The sequence below is a fragment of the Papilio machaon genome, chromosome 13 (genome assembly GCF_912999745.1).
Source record: "Papilio machaon chromosome 13, ilPapMach1.1, whole genome shotgun sequence".
In the NCBI taxonomy this organism is placed as follows: Eukaryota; Metazoa; Arthropoda; class Insecta; order Lepidoptera; family Papilionidae; genus Papilio; species Papilio machaon.
The window spans coordinates 1,258,504-1,268,138 of NC_059998.1; positions in this window are offsets into that span (position 1 = coordinate 1,258,504).

Consider the following 9,635-nt stretch of genomic DNA (forward strand, 5'->3'; position numbering starts at 1 on the left):
ATATTTTATAAGTATGATACCGACTATTCATTGGCTTGAAAGCTATTACGAACAAGCGTGTGTTAAATTGGCTGGTTACATTGCCATACCATTACCGTTGCAACGTCATCGAAAACGTGCAACAGCATTGAAAACGTGCTTTGATAGACCACGTGCTATGCTTTATATAACAAAGGTCTTTGGTTTTAGTGAAATGTGGTTATGATAGATATTATCGGATTACTTTAAAGATTATTATTTAAAATTCTAAAATAGCTACAGAGTTGATACAAAAATTAATAGTTAAAATATAAAACAAAGCTACATCAAAATTAAGGATAATCACTAAAATATAATATGTATGTATAAATTGAAAACAGCATCACGGCAGCCAAAAATTTATTAAGTTGTTGACACATTATTATAAAAACTATTTACATATTTAAAATAAAATTCCATAAAACTCTAATCACTCCTTCATCTTGTTGTTTACACTTCCCGCGCTCTTCTCTTCTCTATTCGTCTATCTTTTTCTTAATCTTAAAAGGCAAAGGTCTGAGTGATCAGTATGCCACCTCTTTGGCAGAATGTTTAATTATGCACACAACAATTTATTAGCTTTAGTCTATTATAAACACGCTAGTTTTATCAATTCCTTTTTCTTTTAATTCTAACAGCTTTTTCATATTCATCCATTTATTGGTTTATACTAACTACAGAAAGTATGTAGAAAGTACTGAATAAAAGAGGATACTCTTTAGAATAATCTATGCGTCGAGTACTGGCAGCTATCCAAAACGCATTACAATAAATTGTGTCGTATCCCTTCATGCAGATTATAATATTGTGAATCATACATATTTGCGCGTATATAAGATATCTTTTTGTTTTCATGATGTACTTACAATCAACATTCATTCCTAATAAGTGATAGAAAAACAATAAAGAATTGAAATGAATATTAGCCTACGTAAGCGCTGAAAGCAAAATGTCCCTAATTTTCGCAACACATTTTGAAGCTAAATTCAAAATCTACTAGTCTTCTAGTTATTTAAAAAAAAAAACAAAAAAATGGGACCCATCTGCAAGCAATTCCTTTCGATTAAAATATTTTTTATCAAAATCGGACCACCAGGGGCGGAGATTCGCGGTAACACATAAAAAAATACAGTCGAATTGATAACCTCCTTCTTTTTGAAGTCGGCTAAAAATAGTTTATTTTAACAAATAGATATTGTTTGGTACACAATTGAAATTTTTAAGCGATGTTTTAAACTGCAGTAATAAATTTTAATTTTCAAAGTATTCGCTCTTTTAAATGTGTGCAGGTAAACAAAAACAGTTGAATTTGGTGTGAAAAATCTCTTTAGGAGGTCTTGCGAATTGGCAGTCTGCCATACTGCAGTGCAACAAAATGTATATTGTCATCTGCCATTTTATTTTACGTTCAATATTTACGTTTTATTTCTTTACTATGGTGAGAAAATTCAGCTTTCCGATTTACTACGATAATGTCGCAATTGTTTACTATAACTTCTTTTAAATAACTGGGTCATATTTTGATAGACATGTGTCCTAAATTATTACAAGAGAAATGACAGAATTGAAGAACATTTTTCTAAAATAGGAATGATTACATGACTAAATATATTCCGGTAGCACACTGGTCATATTTCTAGAACTTTTTAAAATCTCATAAAAGCAGCTGCGATTGTAGTACAGTCCGTTACAATCCTATCAAAGTTTAAACCAAGTTACATGCTACGTCAAGATAAGCTTGTTCTCAATTATTGGATAATTTTTTTTGCTGTTTTTATACTGCAATAATACTATAACTTTACAGCGGTAGACGCCAGCAGCAGCAACATTTGTTGCACAAATGGGTCTGGGGATCAACCGGTGAAATACCACAACCACAAAGAAGACAGGCCTGAAGTGAAATTCCGCGTTTCTACCCTTTTTTATAAGGGAAAGATGGGATGGGGAAGTGGATTTGATGGAGGAAGGGGCGCATAGTAAGGGGAAATATGCGTTCTTTTGTCGATTAAAAGTAGGCAAGGCATCTGCAATTGGGGATGTCTATTGGCAGCGGTCGCTTCGCTATTTCGGCGAATTGATATGGCCGCTTGCTCGTTTACCATCTTATGATATCTTACTAATATTATAAATGCAAATGTTTAGATGAATGGATGGATGGATGTTTGTTTGAAGGTATCTCCGAAACGCCTAAACGGATCTTAATAAAATTTGGCACAGATTTAGAACATAGTCTGGAAGAATACATAGGTTACTTATTATGTTTTTTTTTAACTCCGCGCGAACGGAGAGCTGGTAAAAAATAACGTTTCAAGTCATAACATTAACATTGTTGACAAATGTAATACTTTACCTTTTAAGATTAATTTATAAAAACAAATCCCTTGAGAGTTTAATGTTCGTAAGAAACGGGATTCTTACCACGATTAGGCTGTTTGAGCTCCCGATATTTCGATGTACAGCCTAATCGTGGTAAGAATCCCGTTTCTTACGAACATTATATTAGTAAAAACCACGAAAGTTTAAAGTTATATACCCTTGAGAGTTTAGTTTTCCATCTATCTATATATATAAAAGAAAGTCGTGTTAGTTACACTATTTATAACTCAAGAACGGCTGAATCGATTTGACTGAAAATTGGTGGGCAGGTAGCTTAGAACCAGGAAACGGACATAGGATAATTTTTACCCCTTTTTTCAATTTTTTTTATTCCGCGCGGACGGAGTCGCGGGTAAAAGATAGTATTTTATAAAACAAAAGAAACAAACGTCTGTTTTTCCAAGTTAAAGTCAATGTTAGGCCGTTATTTTGAAATTATGACACATGTCTACCACAGCTTGCTTAATATTCATAGTCTCGTATTTTAGATTAGTGACTCTACTGAATCAATTAGATGTACTTAGAATATTTATTTTTCATCTAATATTTACTTAGTTTAAGTTACTCAAAGTTAAAAAAGATGGATATAATACAACGCGTGGACAATAATGTGAGATACTGGTGGAACGCAATGTTTCTGTCCATTTCGTGCAATCGTGCAATCTTTTGCAGCATAAGAAAGCTATTTAAAGTTTAGATGAAACTGTAAACAGTTTGCTTTGTATTTATACTTCTTATGGTACTATATTCTTCCGTTTAAAGATGTAATAAAAGTTAAAGATTACATCTCTCTTATAGCGTAGTATGCTATCAACATATAATGTACTCTTGCTTCGTCAGCTCAGATACTGGGGAGTAATTAGTCTACAGCACGTGTTGGAAACTTTCCAACATATAAGACGGATGTACTGGTTACAAATTGGACATATTGTCATTAATGGATATTGTACTCAAGTTATACATCATTGGAAAATGTTTAAGTATAATTTTTGAGTTGCGGCTAACTTCCTTAGTGTAGCGCTAAGAGTTTCATAATGGCCACTAAGGGTGGTTATTAATCAAGATTGATAACTATACATATAAACTGTGACTTTAGGCTAAAGTAGTTTAAACAGCTCTGTAACTGAAAGAGGTATTTACAGACATTTCAACAATATTTAATTGTTGTTGTAACTCGGGCTGTTTCTCTGATATGTTGGTTGCTATAAAACTATAGTAACTATTACTTGATGTATGTTAGACAATCTATAATAAATCCTACTAGCTTTTACCCGCGACTCCGTCCGCGCGGAAAAAAAATGATGAAAACGGGATAAAAATTATCCTATGTCCGTTTCCTGGTTCTAAGCCTGCCCACCAATTTTCAATCAAATCGATTCAGCCGTTCTTGAGTTATAAATAGTGTAACTAACACGACTTTCTTTTATATATATAGATTACAAAAGCACACCTAAAAGTAATTAAAGGTAGGCAACGTAATCTGCATTTGTTAATGTCTATGGGTAACGGTCGTCTCGCTATTTCGGCGATTTCAGGTGACCTTTTGCTCGTTTTGTTATAAAAAAAAGTTTACGTACGGTTTATGTACGGTCAACGCGCGCTTTGGCGCTGCTTCCCTGTAATATGCAAATGATTCTTCACGCTTGATTCTTAACATTTAATTTAAAAAAAGATTATTTTTAGATTTAGGTGTCAATTACGAAAATTAATCATTAACTCTTAATGTTGATAAATAAGTTGTGTTAAATTTGTAAAAGTTCATTAAGTTATAAAATGAAGTACATAAAGCGTTCAGTATATAATCATTATGCCAGAGAGACTTTGTTGATTCAACGCCCTTTAATTAACTTTGGTGAGATAAAAAAAAGGATTTATTACTTTGCTACAGAAAATACCCGGCAGTGGATTTTTTAGAAGTTTTTAATTGCTTTTTAAAATACATGCCACGAGTTGGAAAATATTAACCACAGGTATTATGTAATACCACAGTAATATGTCACAGTAGAGTGAGTCTATGGAAACTTAATATATTATTAATGATATGATTTCAGCAACCTACTGCAACACAAGTTTAATAGACACTAAAATCACTGTCAGTTATTGCCGCACTCAGAGTCCTTTAGTGTTGATTTTTATACCAAACATACAAGAGGGTGGAACCTTAGTGACGCAACGTGGCGTATCAACAAAGTTCCACATTTCAATGTTGGTCAAATATAAATTTGGAGCTTATAAAGTTTTTTTTGTTGTTAGCGGTTAGTTCAGATTTTGTGAATAAGTCTGCGATAGTTACTTTATTGATTCAACATTTGTAATTGTATGTATATTATGGAATTTCTTATTCATGAATTCCAAACTACATTTCGTAAATTCATCCGTAACTATTGTCAAATTTTTACTGTATTAAAAAGTAAAATTAGAACAGCAAAAAAAAGCAATCTGAAATTGAAATTTCTCAAATCAGACGGAGTCACTAAAATTTTATTCATACATATAAAGTTCGATGTCAAAAGATCTTTTAAATTACTAAAAGTAATTTCCCTTATGAAATGAATGACGCACCCCAGACAAATAAAAAGTACCATTGTAAATAAATACTAATCTATATATATAAAAGAAAGTTGTGTTAGTTACACCATTTATAACTCAAGAACGGCTGAATCGATTTGACTGAAAATTGGTGGGCAGGTAGTTTAGAACCAGGAAACAGACATAGGATAATTTTTACCCCGTTTTCTATTTTTTATTCCGCGCGGACGGAGTCGCGGGTAAAAGCTAGTATAGATATAAAATTTATCATAACTTGTTACTTGTTTATTATAACTTTGGTCTTTAAAATAAACAGAGAAAAGTAATAACAAAAATTGGAACCATTTGAAAAGCGGCCGTAGACAAGATAATTTTGTTTTTTAAATGCATGACTATTATAATAATGAAAAAAGATAAACAATTAACTTTTATTACTTTAGGAAAACTTTACTTGGATTTTACTTTTAAAAGTTGAAACAAAGATGTTAGTCGGAAGGGTAGACGAATAAAATTAGCATTTTTTTCTCTCGGTTCTTTACTGAAGTTAAAGAACAGATAATTATTACACTAGATCTTTACAAAAATACCATAGAGACATGTTGTAGCCCTCATTTTCGGTGTACGCAAAATACATCTCGCAAATGGTTATATTGAAGTATGTATATCAAATATAATGGGAGAAGTTAAAGCCCATAGACTCTGGAGCTAGATAGGCTACCAGATAAGGATGGGAGAAGACCGGAGCGCGAAATGAGCGTATCTCGGGATCCCAATTAACCGTCAAACCGTCGGCCGACAGACGACGTGGGTTTGCGAGAGCTACAAGCGATTAAATGGCAGGAGACACCGCAAGACAGGTGGTTCTGGCGATCTCTTGTATGTATATTGCAGTATGTAATTGTACCAGCGGTAGATTTCAGATATTAGATATAAACCACGAGAGCTTGGTTTGTATTCAAGCAGTATTACATTTCAAATAATATTTTTAATCTCGAACAAGGCTATATTTAGAAGTTTAAGCTACGGAAATTAATAATGTTCCAATTAAGTGAGCTTATAAAAGTAGACGGTGGGATGTATACTGCGAGCTTTCAAAGCCGAAACATTTGTACAAAATGTATTCATCCCAATAATTTGTTTTGAAAGAAAAGAGATCAACATCTTTTCGTATAAGTGCTTCGACAGTGAAAACTCACGGGTACAAATTCTATAAGCATACACAATGTAGTAGATTGCACATGCTTTATTTTCATCACAATTTTTTGTCCATGTTTTCAAGCGACGACCGACAGAAGGGTACATATAACTGCTTTGATTTATTAAAAGGCTTATGTTAAAATTTAAATAATAAAAAGTCATTAAAACATGGTACCATAGCTGACTAGTTGATTTAATTTAGAGAAAAATATAGAGTATTTAAATTCACATAATAATATTTGCTCAACTAAAATTACATTTGACTGAAACTACGCTAAAAAAAGCTTTTAACTCACCCATTGGACACGTTGTTTTTCGACCTAGTTGCAGTTAAAGTGCAAAATTATAGTTTGTAAACAAATGTACGTTATGCACTAAGTTCACGGAGCGTTCAGTCGCCACCGTCCACCTTACGCGAAGGCTGTAGCCTAACTGAATGGCTGGAGGCTGTACCGTGAGGTTCGCAGGAATAAAAGTTAACTCAAAGACATGCTGCTAGTTCATACACCTCATAAACACTTATTTACAATAAAATCAACAAATCTTTCTTATTGGACAGTCAAAAACGTACAGATGAATTGAGAACCCTCTTCTTTTTGAAGTCAATTGATAATGAAAAAAGTTTTGAAATGAACTTTCTAACTAAAATTTCAAAATTCAGTGCAGTATTTATTTTATACACGTAAAAGATATGGTAGAATAATTTTTAGAATTTAGATACCTTCGAAAGTATTTTTTACGATAAAAGCAATATTGGCGATTTTTCAGTTTCTGTAGAATTATTGTGTGCTTGTATTTTGTCAGTGTATACGCAAGGTTATTGGAACGAAGTTCCTTATCGCGCGTTGTGAAAGGGGGCTAGACGGGAAAATTCTTACGAAAAGTTGTCACGACATTTTTTGCTATAGACGAACGAGCGCTACTTCGCCATGGCAACGACGTGACAATATATAACGTAAATTCATAGAAATAAATGTACTTCTTGTGAAGACTTAAGTTTTTTATTCATAGAATAAACATTGGTTCCTTCACTAATTAATCGAAAGGAACTTCGTTCCATCCGGGTGTCCCTTGACACCTCTCAAGTTTTTTTTAAATTTAAGACGCCATAAAACGCTGTAAAAATCTAAACTTACCTTCTGTTCTGTAACATTTCATAGCGTAGTACCAAAGTGTCTGGACAAACCCGCAATGAGTTTATAGACACTTTCATAGACATATCCTATTTTATATAAATGAAATAAAAAAAAAATGTTTTCGTAAGTCAATTACAGTGATGTTTTATAGAACTCCAGTCAATATTAAAACAATGATTAAAATAAATCTCAAATGACTTGAATGAGATAAATTTAATGTGTAAGAGTAATTACCTCGTACGCGAGGAGTCTCATAATTTGAGAACGCTAAAGTATAATGTCTGTACTAATTGATTCAATGCACAGTGTAATGAAGTAACAGAGATAAAATTAAGGGCGAGTAAATTTGATACTAAGATGAGCGATAGTTTAATCGGAATATTTTGTAGACATCAAAAACCTATCGAGGGTTGCTAGAGAAAGCAATTTATAATAGCGCAGTAGCTGTATTAACAGACAATGCAATATTTTTATTGTGATCTATTCCTTGCGCATTGATTTGTGCACATATTTTTAACAACAATATCATGAAGTGTTGTAATATTATATGTGTGTTTTAGAAGGCCAGAGAGAATTTAATACTCCATTGTGGCAGTTGTTTCTGGTAAAACAAAGAGCACACAAATCAACATTAGTGTTAGCTTCGATTGGTAATCAGCAGTCATGTAAACGTTTAGATGAATGATTTTTTTATCATGGTTCTAGTTCGTGTCAGCCAAGAATGCGCAAATAGATCACTCTGTTGATAGCTAACCTGTATAAAATGACATACTCGTCTAACACAATTAATTTCGGGTCTGTTTGACGACGAAATCCTGAGATTCATACTCGAGCAATATTATAGCGTTAATTTATTTGGACAGAAGCTTACATTATTGAAATAAATAGTGCAATCGTATGTTAAAAATTGGTGAATTAAGATAAGAAAGATTACGATACATATATAGTTCATAAATTTATAATAACTAGCTGTCGCCGGCAACTCCGCGCAGAATTAAAAAAAACACTCAGTAGCCTATGTGTTCTGCATCTATACCAAATTTCATCGAAATCCGTGTTGCCGCTCTGGAGATACCTTCTAACAAACATCCATAATATAATATACATATATTAATACATGAAGTGAAAAATTTGTACCCATTTTTTGAGAAAATTTCGCGACCTAATTAACGTGAAAGACACACTTAAAGTTAATGTGAAGAGAAAGCTATTTTTAATAAGGAATAAAATAAAATTATCAAATTTCTAGCAATGGGTTATCAGTAATTTAATTATTTTGTTTTTTTATAAGAGAAAGGAGCAAACGAGCGGCAGGAATACAGTGGTGATCATTGACGTCCATGGACATCCGCGTCACCACACAAACTGCAGATGCATTGCTGGCATTTTAGATAAAGATACGTTCGCTTCTTGAAGGCTTGTTCATAGATATTCATTCGTCACGTATTTTTTCTTACACATAAGTCAGTTTTTAAAAAATAAAAATGCACTAAACTATAGTATATGTCTAATTATTATTTACATAGGTGCGCGAAATAACATTATTTACTTATTCAATTAACTTACTCCAATAATAATGGTTGTGTATAAATTACATAAATTTTGCATTGTTACTTTTAAAATAAAAAAGTATGCAGTGATACAATTTAACATTAGCTTTTCCTGAAAGCTTTTTTCGTAGCTAACTTTAACATGATCGGATACATTTTTAATACATGGGAAACTTATCTTACAGTAAGTAAATTACTCGTCAGTTCCTGAGACCAACATTTCGGTATATAAAATATATTGGTATAACTGTTTTGTCAAATATTATGAGAGGGATGATATTGGTCTCAGAAACCAACTATAATAAGAGTAATAAATTACTAATAGCCGTTAATATTTACAAAAGAATTACTAGTGTATTTCTAAAGAAATTAGTCATATACCTAGACTGATAATACTTTGAAACTAACCTAATTTTTACATACATATTACTTATCTATAAATATAAGTACATAATTGTATTCAACCAAATTTAAAACTACTAGTAAAAATACTGCAAATGATTTTAAACATGAAATGACATTTAGATGTGCATTTGTTTTTTACTATTAAGAAAATATTAGGCTTTTTGTTCAATAACATGAGTCTATAAAAATAGTAAACCTTACTTATTTAAATCGGTTTCAACTTTAGGTTAAAGAAGGTTACAATGGAATTGACATACATACAAACTTAACTAATAAAACATACATATCTGCGAAAAAAGTACCCTCTTATGAGTCGGGCTACTCACTGGTTGATCACATTGTTCATATAACAGTTTTCAAACAGTTTTTCAAAACAGATTTTAAAATCTTTACCAAAAATAACATAACACTAATCTCAGAACTC